The sequence below is a fragment of the Triturus cristatus genome, chromosome 10 (assembly GCF_964204655.1).
Source record: "Triturus cristatus chromosome 10, aTriCri1.1, whole genome shotgun sequence".
NCBI lineage: Eukaryota > Metazoa > Chordata > Amphibia > Caudata > Salamandridae > Triturus > Triturus cristatus.
The window spans coordinates 751,204,763-751,221,148 of NC_140593.1; the positions used below are offsets into that span (position 1 = coordinate 751,204,763).

At 45.9% G+C, this 16,386-nt stretch overlaps 1 protein-coding gene across 2 annotated transcripts in view; it reads left to right on the forward strand.

Annotated features, from left to right (window-relative positions):
- The window catches only part of AGAP3 (ArfGAP with GTPase domain, ankyrin repeat and PH domain 3), a 1,862,985-nt gene that overhangs the window by 1,128,528 nt on the left and 718,071 nt on the right, over positions 1-16,386 (forward strand). The window lies entirely within an intron of this gene.

A 16,386-nucleotide genomic window follows, 5' to 3' on the forward strand; every position in this document is an offset into this window, starting at 1 on the left:
ACGTGCCTGAAACCTATGGTTTTTTCTGTGAATTTCAAAGGTTTTTTAAATGCTAATTTCTAACTATGCCTACAGAGATAGGACATGTGAAGAAAGAAGAAAAAATGCACAGAAAGAAAAAAAAGAAGTGCAGAAAGAAGCAACAGAAGTCCTCAAAGACGAAGAAAAGTGCAGGAAGAAGGATAACGTGCAGAAAGAACAAAAAGAAGAGCAGAAAGAAGCCTTGTTGCAAAATCATCCTGTACCCTCAACTTTTTCAGACGGATACTGGTGGTAACTGAGTCTGACTAACCAGTCCTAGAGCCAGTGCTATGTTAAAAGACACTTAGAATACAGTGAAAACACCTACATACACTAGGGAACATTATGCGTTGGGGTCCCCCTGTGATTAGCATGACCTCCACTGTAAGCCCCTAGTATATAATAGGGCAGGGGGATTAAAACTACCTCTTAAAACAGGCCACAGGGCGTTTTTGCACACGTTAACTCAGGCCCCGTCCCCTCCCTTCACCACTGTGTAAACACGCCCTGTGTCCATTTTTAGTTGGGAGATTAAGTTCATTTGAATCCTGAGGGTCCCTAGGGTCCAACTAGCCCACTAGGTACCTCCAGTAAGTGCCACAGAGCTGCGTTGCAGAGAGGTGTAAAAAGCGGCACGGCCTGGACCACCTCTCTGCAATGCAGCTCAGTGGTGCTTACTGGAAGCACTTGGTGGGCTAGTTAGCCCCCAGGGGCCCTCAGTATTGAAGGGAAATTATATCCCCAATTTAAAACGTGCCATAGTGCGTGTTTGCACACGTCACCTCAGGCCCCGTCCCCTCCCTTCACCACTGTGTAAACGCGCCCTGTGGCTGTTCTAAGTTGAGAGATTAAGTCCCCTTGAATCCTAAGGGTCCCTAGGGTCAAACTAGACCACTAGGTACCTCCAGTAAGCGCCACAGAGCTGCGTTGCAGAGAGGTGTAAAAAGGGGCTTGGTCTCAGAACACCTGTCTGCAGCGCAGCTCCCTGGCGCATACTGGAGATGCCTGTTGGGCTAGTTGGCCCTCAGGGACCCTCAGTATTGAAGAGGAATTAATTCCCCAACTTACAACTCGCCAGGGGGCGCGTTTGCAGAGTGCTGCAAGGAGGGGGCGTGGCCTCCGGCACGATGCCAGTCTTTTATTTATTTTAATTTTTTAAGAAGGGGGGCTGTGTGGTTCCCCTTCTTATTCTAATTTATTGGCCCTGATGACCCCATCCCCCAGGGCCTGTCTCCTAATTATATTTTTTTGACCCCAATCCCAAGGGCCGGCCACTGTTTTTTATTATTTTAAAAAAATATATATTTATAGACACACCTAGGACATGCTGGACAAACCGTACGTACCTATCACCATGACGATTTGCGTGATATTCATTAAAAGGCGACTATGCATACAATTAATCCACGTGGAATGTATTTACACCACTAGTGAAGCTCTGACATGTCTGATGCCCTACCGTGCCTAATCCCGGTAGACACCCTTGTCGCTTATTTATACAAACATGGGTAGCTATTGACGGGCACATTTACTACACATGCACACCAAGCCATTCAAAGGGGATTCGACAAAAATTCGACCAAAACTATGCAATAAACCCCCCTCACGGTTAATAAAACACACATCCACTGCCGGATGTGTAATACTTTTTATTTTACTCTCTGGAAAGGGGACGAACATCACTTGAGAGTCACAGCGCTCTCCTGGCAGAGCCCAATGCTGTGTTACACCCACCATTGCCTGCCGAGTGCCACACACCTCTGTGTTGTATTCCACCAGCTAGTGCATATGCTATGACACTCTCTAGCCCATGTGCACTGTAACACCACCCCGTGAATATGTCATGCCACACTTGTCTTCGCACGGGTTATATTGCCCCATCTAACGTGCCTTCCTCGATGCCTATGTTATAACGCACAATGCTATGCCATACATATTACAATCTGGGATCCATATCTTTGTCACAGTGCATATGCAACGTTACACTCCCCAGCACATATTTTATATTACAACTTTAGAGACTAGTTAGGTTACACAACACTGCCCTGTGCATATTACACTCCAAGGCGCATATCGCATAGCACACGCTAGTGCCTGTGCTATCTCGCGCTCTCCAATGAATCTGTCATTGCGCACAATGTATTGCATATTATATTTTACGCCCGGTTCATCTTATATCACACTTTTTGGTGCATAGTTTATACCATACACTATATCTAGTTTTCATTTTCAATCGTGCTCTCAGGACTATGTTCTATATAACACTGTGTTCACCTACCCTTTTCACGGGCATTACATTTTGCGATAGAGGGTGGAGGGTCAGGGGGTGTTTCTGCCAAGTGAGCCCGGAGTCACAGTCACAAACGTCCTTTTCTTCCTGAATAAAAGTGAGATTATTCTGCATACTTGGTCATATTTTAAGTAGTTCGCACAGACACTGTTAGGACTATGGGGCTCCTCAGGGTCCGGGCGACGTAACAGGGGTCCACCTCCCAATATCCCCGGACTCCAACCTGAGGGTTACGGAGTCCAAAGGCGATCAGGCGAGGGTAAACAGGAAGGGGGGAAGGGACAGCAGGGAATAGAACCTGAAAGACAAAAGGAACAACATTCAGATATGAGCTATTCTTGATCTCTACTCTCATTTAGGTCTCACTAGGAAGAGTATTTACCATGTGTGGTGGGAATCCTTCCCCGCGATCTCTGAGATGCCTCTCTCAGGACCGCCAAATCATAACACTCCAGTACCCAGACCCATTCCGGGTCTTGCAGCAACCACCACTCAGCAACAGTCGTGCAACGTAATGGCCTTAAACTCAGTCTTCCTTCAGACCAAGGGATTGTCATCCACACCCTGATACCCAGTGTGTCCCAAGAACCTCTCTCTTGGCTTCCACGGTGTAGACACCGCCGCCGGTGTTCTCAAAGTGTTAGCGCTCCTTCACCACTGTGAGGATCAACACGCTGTGAGTCTTGCCCCAGTACGTAACACCGGTACTCGTTGGTTAACTTAACCACGAGTCCAGCCTGTGGGGGTAAAGCCTTTCCCCCTACCTGCTCTGTTGGATGTCCAGGAACAGCCGGTGTCCCTATGCTCAGCCGAGCACGCAAAATGATGGGTCTCCCCTCCTCCGGGAAATGGGGGGTGTCTTTGGGGGTGTGTAGCACCCTCGAACGGTGACTCCGGTAATTTCGCACCTCCTATGGTGCCTCAAGGTTAACTCCGCCTAACGCGCACAAAGGGTTCTGTTCGCTCGTCCTCCAGCGGGGTACGAGCACTCGAATATGGGAAAACGGGAGCCAGGGAAAGCTTCCTACCTGCTCCGGGTGTATCGCTGCAGTCGCTGGTCGATGGCCCTACGCCCCAGGCGGGCGTTCGTCTGCCAGGAGCTCGGGAAACCGGGTTCTCTTCGTGGACGTACGCAGCTCCGCTCCTCGGCTGCGAACGCTGTGCTTCCTCCAAGAAGTCGAATAACGCACACCTCCGGCTGTGGGGGACGTCGTTATAAGGCCGTCTACTTCCGGGTCCCCGAGGCTGCTGGGAAACGTAGTTTACACGCGAGGTAGGCGCGTCGGCCTGCGATTCCTGACAGACACACGTTTTAAAAACAATAAAGTTCCTAATACCCGCCTTCTCTGAACAGTTAGCTTGCTGCCCCATCCCTCTCCTCCCTATCCTCTGTTGTGTGAATCCATGGACTAGCCTCCTCCCTCCTGCCATGCATGGTCTGATGTGCTGCCACTGCCCTCAATTTAGTATGATGTACCAGTCCACTCCTCCTGCCCTCCATTCCCCAATTCTATGCCCCATCATTGACCTCCTGCTTAAACTCTGTGCTTAGCTTGCTGCCCCTATTCTCCATCCCCCTGCCCTCCGATGTCTTTGTGCATGCCCCTGCTCCATCCTTTTTGCCCACCATGTTCCATGGACCTGCCACTCCTATCTACTCTGAGAGTTCTGTTGAGCTGTGACTCCCCTCCCACCTACCAAGCATTGTCAGATGACTGTAACCTGTCCCTGCCACCTCCACCCTGCCTGTCCACATGCCATGCCCCTATCCTCTTCCTCCTGTCCTACATGGTCCATTGTACTGCCACACCCTTCTGCCCTCCCTGGTCTGTTGTGCTGCAACTGCTCCTCCTGCCTGCCCCGTGCGGTCTGTTGTGAGGCCCCTTCCCCTGAACTTTCTTGTCTGTGCACAGGTCCTGACCCTCCCTTCTATCCTCCATGGTCCTTTGTGCATGCCCCTGCACCCTCCTTCTTGCCCATCATTGCCATTGTGCTGCCACTAACCCTCCCACTTGCCATGCATGGTCTTCTGTGCTGCCATGGCCCCTCCCACCTTCCCTGTGTGGTCAGTTAGCTGCCCCTGACCCCCTCCCACCTTCCCTCCATGGTCTGTGTGTATGCCATCACAGTCTCACTGTTGCTCTTCATGGTGTGTCTTGCTTCTAGTGCCCATCCCGCCTGACCTCCATGGCTATCTTGCTGCTCCTGCCCTGCCCCCTTGCCCCCAGCCCTCTGTTTACATGTGCAGACCCCTACTCCCTCCCTCCTGGCTTGTCTGTTCCATTGTAATGCCCCTGATCCGTCCCTCCTGCCCTTTATGGTCTGTTATGCTGCAGCTTTCTCTCCTGTTTGTCCATTATGGTCAGCTAGCTACCATTGCCTCTTGCCCCTCTTTTCTCTGTTGTCCATGTGCATGGTCCTGTCCCCTCCCTCTTGCTTTCTATGGATTGTTGTGCTGCACTCCCGTCCCGCATGCCCTGTGTGGTGTATTGTGCTGCTGCAAACCCTGATGCCTGCCCTGCAGGGTCAGTTTGGTGCACCTCTCCATGTCCCTCCTGTCCTCTGTTATCCAAGTCCATGTCCCTACCCCATTTCCTTCCATGATTCAATGTACCATACTTCCGAACATTTTGAACTTGGTAAGAGGGAGATTTTGAAAAAAAACTGGGGTATTGATTTTCCCCTTTGAGTTACATTGAAAAAGAGGAGATTGTAGACAGGAGACAGCTCAAATAAAGCCCATTTGAGCTTAAAAACATTGGACGTTTCCTGGCTGAATCGGGTCTGTTGGCATGTATGGTTGTACTACCATTGCCTCTTCCTTCTGCCCACAATGGTCTATTACATTGCCACAGCCTCTCTTGCAAGTCCTGTATTGTTGGTTTGTTGCCCCTGCCCCCCTTTCCACTGCCCTCCATAGTCTGTTGTGCTGCTACGGCCCTTCCTGCCTGCTCAGTGTGGTTAAATTGTTGCCTTTGCACCCTCCTACCTGCCTTCAATTTTCAGAGTCCGTGCCCCTGGCCTCTGCCTCTCAACAGTATCCTAATGAACAACTAGATTGCTAACATTCTATATTTATTACAAAAGTGTGGAACGCCTGACGTCATCTTGATGTAATCAAAACTGTAATACCTAGAGCATTTCCTTTAGAAATTACATATATGAGAGGGTCTTATTGGCATCAAAATTATGGTTAGTGCTCTAAAAGACTAAAATAAGGACATATTTTCTGATTTTTCAAATAGCGACAAAGCACTTTTAAATTATTTGTTATCTTTATGTTTTTTTATCCAGTTGACCACTTGATTAAATGTTGCACTTAGGGGAGAGGATGTGGTGTTACTTCCAGAACTGCAGACTTTGCAACTGGGGAACCAGGTTGGAGTTTCTGCTTCAGCTCGACATTCTGTGATTCTGGTCAAATCACTTAGTCTCCCCATGTCTACAACCAAAATGAATTTGTTCTTGTGTGATGTAACCAATGCTCATGTAAAGCACTCCAATACCTGACAAGTCTGCACTATATAACACTGCAAAAACACAAAATAATAAGTGTTTTGCACACTTCTGTCATTGGGCTATATTTAGGCTACATCTGGGTGATTTTGGGCTACATTTGGGCTCTTTTGTCTCCGGTGGCCATCATGGGAGATTTATTTGTTATGAAGTTTCCTAATTTCCTAATGTACTGCAGTCTCCTCAGTAGGAAATGCTTTCAGTTTTTTACTTTGATTCCATCATGAAGGTATTCAGATATGTCACACATTTGCCATAAATTCTGAAAGTTAGCACTCTAGTTGCTCATTAGATCACTGTAGTAAAACTACTGTTCACCATGGAAGTCTGCTCCTGGTATTAAAAGTGCATGTTTCAGTCTGCATGTCAGAATTTTTTAATGAAATAGAAGAGGATTTGAGAAGTCACTCAAAATGTGCCCTCATTTTCTGTCTTCAGCATTAATCATAATTTCTATGGCAAAATGAACCCCCTCATTGTGTTCCTTTTTAAATTAAATGTTTTAAGTGTTACCAGTTTATTCCAATCAAGATGGCTTCAGGTGTGCCATACTTTTGTCATAATGAAGACAGTGAGCGCACTAGTTGTTTTTAAGAACACTCTGGGACATTCTGTCATTGGGCTATGCTTGGGCTACATCTGGGTGATATTTGGGCTACATTTGGGCTCTTTTGTCTCTGGTGGCCATCTTGGGAGACTTATTTGTTATGAAGTTTCCTAATTTCCTCATTTACTGCAGTCTCCTCAGTAGGAAATACTTTCAGTTTTTTACTTTGATTCCATCAAGAAGGCATTCAGATGTGTCACACATTTGCCATAAATTCAGAATGTTAGCACTCTTTTTGCTCATTAGATCACTGTAGTAAAGCTACTGCTCACCAGGGAAAACTGCCTTTGGTATTGAAAGTGCATGTTTCAGTCTGCATGTCAGAATTTTTTAATGAAATAGACGAGGATTTGAGAAGTCACTCAAAATGTGCCCTAATTTTTCTTTCTGCAGCACTAATCATACTTTTTATGGAAAAATGAACCCCCTCATTTTGTTCCTTTTTAAATTAAATGTTTTAAGAGTTACCACTTTAATCCAAGCAAGATGGCTTCAGGTGTGCCATACGTTTATCATAAGTAGGACTGTTAGCGCTCTAGTTGTTCTTTGGAACACTCTGGGAAGCTGCAGTAGAACACAAAGGAATCAACCGACTGTCTCTGCCCTTGTTGGATGTACATGTTTTACTGAGAATGTCAGACTTCATTCTCACATGACTGAGAAAGATAATGTGAATTTACAGAAAATAAGCTCTCAGTTTAGCTTATAGATCACCTTCCAAACTTCTGTGGGAAAAGCATGAGAAAATATTTTTCTCTCAAACATGATTCATGATATCCCAGCAGAAGGCTTTTTCACATGGTGAAATCACCTTAGAACATACCACAATTCCTAAAATGAGTATGGTACCATCAACAAATGATTTATAATGTAACTAAAGTCTTAAAACCTTCTATTAACTGCAATGCTTTTTAATGAGGTGCTATCATGTATATTGGTCCCAAGATGGCTGCCAACACTTCTTGGATGAAGTGCTGACAGCCAATCAGATCTCAGGATGAGATGTGTGGTTAGGCTCCGCCCACATATATATATGATTTTACTTTTGATTTTCTCAGGAACTACTGAACAGATTGACACCAGACCTTCAAAAGGCACTTCCCTGAGCTGAGGACTACCTCTCTGCCACATTTCAAGTAATTCTGTTCAGCAGTTCGGGCTGTAACTTGGACTAAAGGTCCCTATGGAAAATTGCATGGGGAAAACGCGTTTTGGGACCCCCCTTTTTTCTCAGCCCCCGCTTGATGAATCCCCCCGAGACTTTCAGGGTAGGAGCGGAACAGAGCACCCCACCTATTTTGAAAATTTTGCGAGGATTCGTCAACCGGCGCCAAAGTTATTCCAAATAGAATGTTGCGGATTTCCTATGGAAACACGGTCCTAACTATAACTATCTACTGGCGACCGCCAGTAGATAATATATATATGTATATGTATGTATATTACCTACTGGCGGTCGCCAGTAGGTAGTTATAGTTAGGACCACGTTTCCATAGGAAAACCTCAACATTCTATTTTGAATAACTTTGGCGCCGGTCGACGAATCCTCGCGAATTTCTCAAAATAGGTGGGGCGCTACGCTCCGCTCCTACCCTGAAAGTCTCGGGGGGATTCGTCAAGCGGGGGCTGAGATAAAAGGGGGGTCCCAAAACGCGTTTTTCCCATGCATTTTTCCATAGGACCTTTAGAACGAGCTACAGCCCGAACGGCTGAACAGAATTACTAGAAATTTGGCAGAGAGGTAGTCCCTAGGTCAAGGAAGTGCCTTTTGTAGGTTTGGTGTAAATCTGTTCAGTAGATTCTGAGAAAATAGCCTTTAAATCAATATATATATCTGAGCCCGCTTACGGTACGCTTACCGTACGCTTACCGTACGCTTACCGTAAGCTTACGGTGGCGTGCGCGAGCGCGATTCTGATTGGCTCTTAGATCTTAGTAAATATTCGAATCGGCCGAAACCAGGAAGCGGCGTCCGCCATTTTGTCTCTCGCACTGAGTGTTGTTTATCAAACATGATGGCCAAAAACATGTTACAGGGCTGTTTTGACAACTCCCTCCCACATAGTCATGTTGAGGGAGTCCCCAAACATCCCCCAAGAGCAAAAACGGTTTTATTTTTTTTTCGGCAATTTCGCGGGGTACGCTTACCGTACGCTTACCGTACGCTTACCGTAAGCTTACCGTACGCTTACGGTAAAAAAATAAAAATAAAAAAAACACTATCCACACTTACCCCACCCCCTGTGCTTTTGGTGGCCGCAGGCCACCAAATGTGCAGGGCTTATTAATAGAGAAAAAAAACGTAATTTTGGCAACATGAAATTATAAAATCGAAATAAAAAAAACACTATCCACATTGACCTCACCCCCTGTGCTTTTGGTGGCCGAAGGCCACCAAATGTACAGGGCTTATTAAAGTTGATAAAAACCGTGCACGGAACGAACTGCGTTAAGTGGGCGCGCACGCCACAAATGGCGTAAAGTAACTTAGCATTTAAAAAACCGTACAAATTCACTGAAAAAACCATAGGTTTCACACACGTTATAGTTAGGAAATAGCATTTAAAAAACCTTGCTAATTCACTGAAAAAACCATAGGTTTCACACATGTTATAGTTAGCTGGACATTTTACTGATAAAAAACCAATGAAATTCCCCCGTTATAGTTACTGTAGGCAACTATAACTCACGCGACCGTAATCCTCTGCTGATGACATATGTGTCTTTATGAAAAAAAAATATTTGTAATATATGTATAGCTAAAATTTAATGGAAGAAGATATGGGCAAATAAGTGTCTAAATACAGTATTAGCATCAGCAGAGGATTGCGGTCGCGTGAGTTATAGTTGCCTACAGTAACTATAACGGGGGAATTTCATTGGTTTTTTATCAGTAAAATGTCCAGCTAACTATAACATGTGTGAAACCTATGGTTTTTTCAGTGAATTAGCAAGGTTTTTTAAATGCTATTTCCTAACTATAACGTGTGTGAAACCTATGGTTTTTTCAGTGAATATATATATATATATATATATAGTCACTGAACTAAACATAGGTTTCAGACATGTTATAGTTAGGAATTAGCATTTAAAAAACCTTAGAAATTCACTGAAGAAACCATAGGTTTCAGGGCTGTTGCAGTTAGCTGGACATTTCACTCGTACAAAACCATTGAAAATCCTCCGTTTTAGTTAATTCTGCTAACTATAACTCACGCGCCCACATTCCACTGCTGATGATGTCACATATTACATCATTCATAACATGGTCAGTGACATCACTGATGACATCACTGATGACATCTCAAATGACATCACTGATGACATCATCCAGTGAATGTGGTTTGGTTTGTTATTTAAATATGTATTATATATATAGCAATTTGCATTGAAGAATGAATGGATATATAAATATCTAGATGGAGGATTTAGTAGCAGTTTGATTGACTGTTTACTTGACTAATTTATAGTATCTCACTAAATATATTGGATAGTGACTAAACTGTGTGAATATCTGTATCACTTTGTCAGTTGTTGTGTAAACTGCTGCACCAGTTGGTTACTAGCTACGTGAAAGTCTATATTAGTTATTGATTAGTTAACTGAGTATTTGTATGGGAGAGTGAATGTGTGTGTGGTTCGGTGCGGGGTGTGTGACTGCCCAAAGATGTGTGAATAGTTGTTTCAGTAAGTATATGAGGTTAAGACTGCATGTTATAACAGTTGTTTGGGTGAGTGAATATCTTTAAGGGTGTGGTGATGAGCAAATATATCTCTCAATGGTACATGTCCAACAAACTAGAAAAATAAAAGGCAGTGTATGTGACAGTTGTTGTATATAAATAAGTATACATAAGACTCAGAGATTGTATGAGTGACTGTATGGATAAATGTATACTTGTAATAGTGATTTTATAACACACTAAGTATGAGTTACTATCTATATGAATAAATGAAGTGGTGTTTGTATAAGTGTGTAGCTGAGTAAATGTAAGTATGATCCATTGAGTGCATAAGTGAGTAGGATGACTGCATAAGTGAATAGGATGTGTGCTGGTGTGTAATGTCGATATAGGTGTATAAGTATATTTGATAGTGTTCTGTTGATCATTGACAGCATGTATGAGTGAATCTCTAGGTAAGTGATTAGATGTGTGTGTAGATCTAGAAACCACTGAGTGGGTTCTTAGAAACGTGTATTGGTGTCACTGGATGAGTACTTGGATACTGACTGAGTGAATAGAGTACTGCAAGGAGAGTGCCTGGGTGAATTTATAAGTGTTTGGCTTTTGGCGCAGTGAATGGATTAGTACATGGTGCTGAATGGGTCACTGGAGGAGTGACACGGGGTTTGCTGGAGTGTATGTATACTGACTGGGTAATTGAAGGTGTGAAAGACAAGTTTGTAGGTGGTTAGAGGACTGCATGCATAGTGGACAGGCATTTGAAGCAGTCCATGTGCTAAGGCCTGGCTCAGTGAATGAGTACTTGGGGTACTGACTGAATGATTAGAGTACTGCAAGTAGAGTGCCTGGGTGAATTTATAAGAGGTTGGGTTTTGGCGCAGTGAATGGATTAGTACATGGTGCTGAATGGGTCACTACAGGAGTGGAAGGGGAGTGACAGGGTTTTTGCTGGAAGTGTATGGATACTGACTGGAGAATTGAAAGTGTGAAAGACAAGTGTGTAGGTGGTTAGAAGACTGCATGCATAGTGGATAGGGGTTTGAAGCAGTCCATGTGCTAAGGCCTGGGTCACTGGATGAGTACTTGGGTACTGACTGAATGATTAGGGTACTGCAAGGAGAGTACCTGGGGGAATTTATAAGTGTTTGGCTTTTGGCGCAGTGAATGGACTAGTACATGGTGCTGAATGCGTGACTAGAGGAGTGCAAGGGGAGTGACAGGGTGTTTGCTGGATGTGTATGTATATTGACTGGGGAACTGAAGGTGTGAAAGACAAGTGTGTAGGTGGTTAGAGGACTTCATGCATAGTGGATAGGCGTTTGAAGCAGTCCATGTGCTAAGGCCTGGCTCAGTGCATGAGTACTTGGGTACTGACTGAATGATTAGAGTACTGCAAGGAGAGTGCCTGGGTGAATTTATAAGAGGTTGGGTTTTGGCGCAGTGAATGGATTAGTACATGGTGCTGAATGGGTCACTACAGGAGTGCAAGGGGAGTGACAGCGTGTTTGCTGGAAGTGTATGAATACTGACTGGGGAATTGAAGGTGTGAAAGATAAGTGTGTACATGGAGGATGGCAAGTAAGGAGTAAGAGCACACAAAGAAAAGAAGAAGAGGGGGCGTGGCCAACAACATGGCCAGCTAGCTGTGCCTGCCAGAGCTCCGGCAGCCCGAATATGATCCTGAATGGAATCCTGCCCATTCACACGCCATCAAGTTGAAACTGGAGACGTCAGCGAACCCTGATAACGGGTGCCAGCTCCAACGGGGGTTCGCATAGTGCTGCAGGGCACAATACAACAAAGGAGGAGAGATGAAGGCGAGGGATGAATATCCAATATGGCGGACAGAGCCTGTTGAATAGGAAGCGCAGACCCTCGACAGAGGACTACAACGGTGTCCGACCTTCCGCTGCACTGCCTGGACCTGGGGGACCCCGAGAATCGACCCGAGAACAACCAGAGAGGGAAAGCGTAGGTCCAGGCCCTATGTTGGAGAGATGAAGGACGATGCCCCAGACCCGTGCACAGGTAAGAGGGAATGCTCACGGAAGTGCAGAAGCGAGGGAGGCCATGGGGTCCTGTCCTGAAGCATGTTTCCCCTCGCCCAGAGATAGAGACCGCTCAGAGGCTGAGGCCGGAGTCCGTGGCTGAGAGAGCAGCTGCGGAAGAGCTGCTGGGCTGTCCCCAGTAATAAGGGGAGAGCTGGGCTCTGTGGAGGACGTGAGAGGAGGAGGTGGCACAGAGGCTGAGCCGAGCTCCTTAGACTGTTTTACTGTCTCGGCCCAGAGGCCTATGAGAGCCAGGACACCCCCATCTTGGGGGGGGCCCAACACCCACAGCATGCCTTTGATTATACGGGGACTACTTAAAAAAAATAAAAAGCTGCAGAACCGGACGTTTGCCTCCAGGCATTACGGCAAATGTTCTGGGAGCTCACGGCGATCCAGGGTCAAAGACAGCAGTGGGAGACCCCTGTCATTCATCATAGGCGTCCGGACCTGGTGACTCGCGACACGCAGGTTGGCGGACTCTGGGGTGGGCCTGGGGATTGAGAAACTTAGGAGGCAGAGCCAAATAGGACTGAGGAGGCAGCCATAATTGAGAGATCTCTACGGCCTCCTGACTCCCCGAGTGAGATCGAGGCACGTGGCCTAAAAAGAGATGAGGGAACTCCTCCATTCCTAGTCAGGGAGTGCACGCAGAAGCGGAGGCATAAAAGTCTAATGGCTTGGGAGCCTGGAAATGCCATGAGCCTGAGTTGGGAATCCAGTCCAGTAGAGACCATTGGGAGAACACTGACGCCTACTACAGAAGGTAAACAAGAACAACAGACACGGATAATTTCTGGGTCCTGAGAGGCAGCAAAACCCCCCCGGGGGCCAGGAACACAGAATGCCGCTTTGAGGAAACACGGAGGGACAGTGCACCAAGGCAGACCGGGCACACAACAATGCACCCAGAGACAGCAAGTGGGTAGAGTGGGGACTACAAACATAATAGTCTGTGGCAAAATCACTGCCTGGCGAGACTCACAATGCCCCCTGATAAGGCAACACAAGGAGGAACCACCCAAGAGCAGGAGACACGTCATTCAAATATTATTAAAACGGCATTAAGACTACCTGCCTCCCACGATCCACGTGACTCACATAAACAGGGTCCTGTGTTACCTCAGGGGAATTATAATTCCTCCCCCACCCCCTCCCCCTGTAGGAGATAATGGCCAGGGACAAATAACAGAAGAGCCAAAAACAGGGCACGATGGACAAGTACACAATGTTACTACCCCAATCATTGAAGGCGGGAGGGGGTCCCTCAGGGCCACCAGACAATACAACCAACCTCCATGTGATCCAGGCCTCTAGAGAGGCAATAGAGGGCAAAATAGCAGAAATAGGGTCAGAGGTATCCCTATTGCGACAGGACATGCGCAATATGGCTTAGATGGTGACCCAGGCGGAGTCCCGCATCTCGGAAGTGGAAGATACAACACACAAACTGCAATCTGATGTTAGCGCCCTGCAGGCGACTATGTGTGAGGTGGCCTGAAGGGTAAATGATGCGGAAAGCAGGGCACGAAGAAATAACCTGCACTTTATTGGATTTCTGGAAGGGGCGGAGGGCGCGGATCAGGTGGCCTTCCTGATGTCATGGTTGCGCGATTCCCTCTCCACAGCAAAGTTCTCACCCGGTTTCATCATTGAACGGGCCCATAGAATGCCTGGCATACGGCCGCCTCCTGGTGCCCCCGCGACCACTGATCGCGAGGTTCTTAAACTATCAAGACCAAGATGTAATCCTTAGAGACTCACAACAAATTGGGCAACTCAAACATGCAAACAGCAAGATAATGATCTTCCCCGACTACTCGAGAGAGGTCCAGAAAATGTGGCGGACATTTGATTCAGTGAAGGTGAAGCTGAGAGCGATGCAGGTTCAGTATATGCTTCTCTTTCCCGCCAAGTTAAAGATCATCTTCCAGGGTACCTCTCAGTTTTTCCAAAGCCCAGAAGAAGCATGGGCCTGGATAGAGGAGCACCCCATGCAGCGACAAACGATGAGGGTAGTGGCTCTCAAGCCAGGGAAGCATTACCAAGATCAGACCCACAACCACAGAAGGTAAAGAAAAGGCGTCTGTACTCAAAAGGACGCAGAAGGCGGACAGAGACCCCACTGAGAAGAGTCACAATGGGGCCAAAGCAACAGATGGAATCAGACTCTGAGGAAGCCCGAACTGGGAGAATACATCCCATGGAACAAGAAGAGTCAGCATAGAGCCCTCAGACAAAGAGTATCAAACAGACACGAAAAGTGACCATCTGCTGCTGAGAAACATTAACAACATGGAAAATCAAGACACCGAGACAAGGCAACCAGAACACGTACTCCAGCAGCAAGAGGAGAATGGGGAGGAAGGCCGAAATATGGACTGAGATGGGGGCCGTCAGACGGCGATACAGCAACACCTCCTCAACACAGGAAACACCGGACTCAAAAACACTGAGCGAAACGACCTAGTACAAGACTATATCTAGGCTTTCCTTTTTTCAGTTTCTATTTTTGGTAAGTTCTGGTGGGGTTTTTTCAGTGTTTTCAAGTGATTTCCATGCCTTAAAAAAACAGTGGTTATCAGTGGTTACACATTTTTGCACCATTAAAACAACCGGCGTTTATGGAACGTTTTGCTTTTATTATTGCTTGCTTTCTACAGTGATAATGCATGGTATATAGACAGTGTACATACAGTGTATATGAGGTCCAAATAAAATTTTGAAAATCAAACTTATTATAGTACACCATACAATACTTCTTCAGTGAGTCTTTGGTCATGTGCGCTCGCTTTTTCCTTCCCATGTAAACTTTTTTCTGTGAAAAGGCCCTCTCAACATTGGCACTTGAGATGGGCAACACCAAAACAGCCAGTACACAATTTGCTAACTCTAGCCACTGACATAGCTTCCCATGCCAGTACTGGTGCACTTGAAGATTGCGATTCTCTAGGCAGGTTCTGCAACATTTGCATTGAACTGAGCGCTTATGCCCTCAGAGTTATTAAAGCGGTCAAAAATGAAGCAGCACTTTTAAAACTACAGAAAAAATTCCCCTTTACTGAATGGATCTACAACTTGTACAGAGTACCACACTGAGGTTTCATTGACTTCAAATGCCGTGGTTGGTGAAGGGACATTTCTATGCATTATTGCATGCCATTTCTCATACATTGTAAAATAAAAGTTCCTGAATTGCTCTTCAACATTGCTTTGTTTACCAAGTGGCAAGCACTGTAACATTGAACATGTTGCAGTGCCAAAGTCACTTAAGGTGTCACCCAAACCTACTCTCGAGGAGTTATGTTTTCCTGTGAAAATCTAAGATGCAGTAGAGTGTACTTTTTTTCACACGACAATCAATAAGCGACCAAAGATCCTCACATTTCTTGCTTTTGGCATCATCACTCAGAAAAAATTCTGTAAACGGTTGCCACATGGATAATATAGCATTCACAGCCCCTTGGACTGAGAACCATCAGCTAAGGTACATAGTTGGTATGACTCTTTCCTTGATGCCACACAAAGCACAAAATGAGAAATATTTGCATATTAGTTTCCGTGCATAACTAAACAGTGCACCAGAATTGACTAAAAAGCCAATAGCGTTCTTCATTAACTCTGAAGATTGGGAAGATCCTTTCTGCAGACCATCTAACAAGTGGCGAGGATCTCTTACAGGTAAGCACTTCAGCTCAGGTATCGATTTTGACAGGTCTTCACACAACTTTTTCATATTCGTAGCTGAATCACTGCAAATACAAACAATTTCACTCCAATCTTTGTTGAACTTGGAAAGAACCTTTTTGCAGCAGCATTCCAAGTGACACTGCGTTCCATGTTCCATCCTGTCATGCTTTTACCACTATCCCAGATGCTTGGTGATAGCACTCTTTTCACATATACTTGTCACTATATCTTGCATTGAATGTTTACAGCCTGAGGTGTTGGCAATTCATCTACTATCAAAACTGACTCACTAGGAGGAGGAGCCTAGCGCGCATCCAAGATGGTCGCGTGAGCACAGGGCTCCCCGGACCCTCTCTGCTCCTCGGAATCTATCCTGAGAATATCCTGACGTGGCTTATGGAATCTGGGAGATAAAGACCAGCTGAGCATATATCTCTTTTCAAAACTCAAATCGGACCTGGGAATCCTGAGTTGTCGCCGTCGGAACTTTTGGGACCCACCCGACGGAGGTGACCGGGGTGAAGGTGA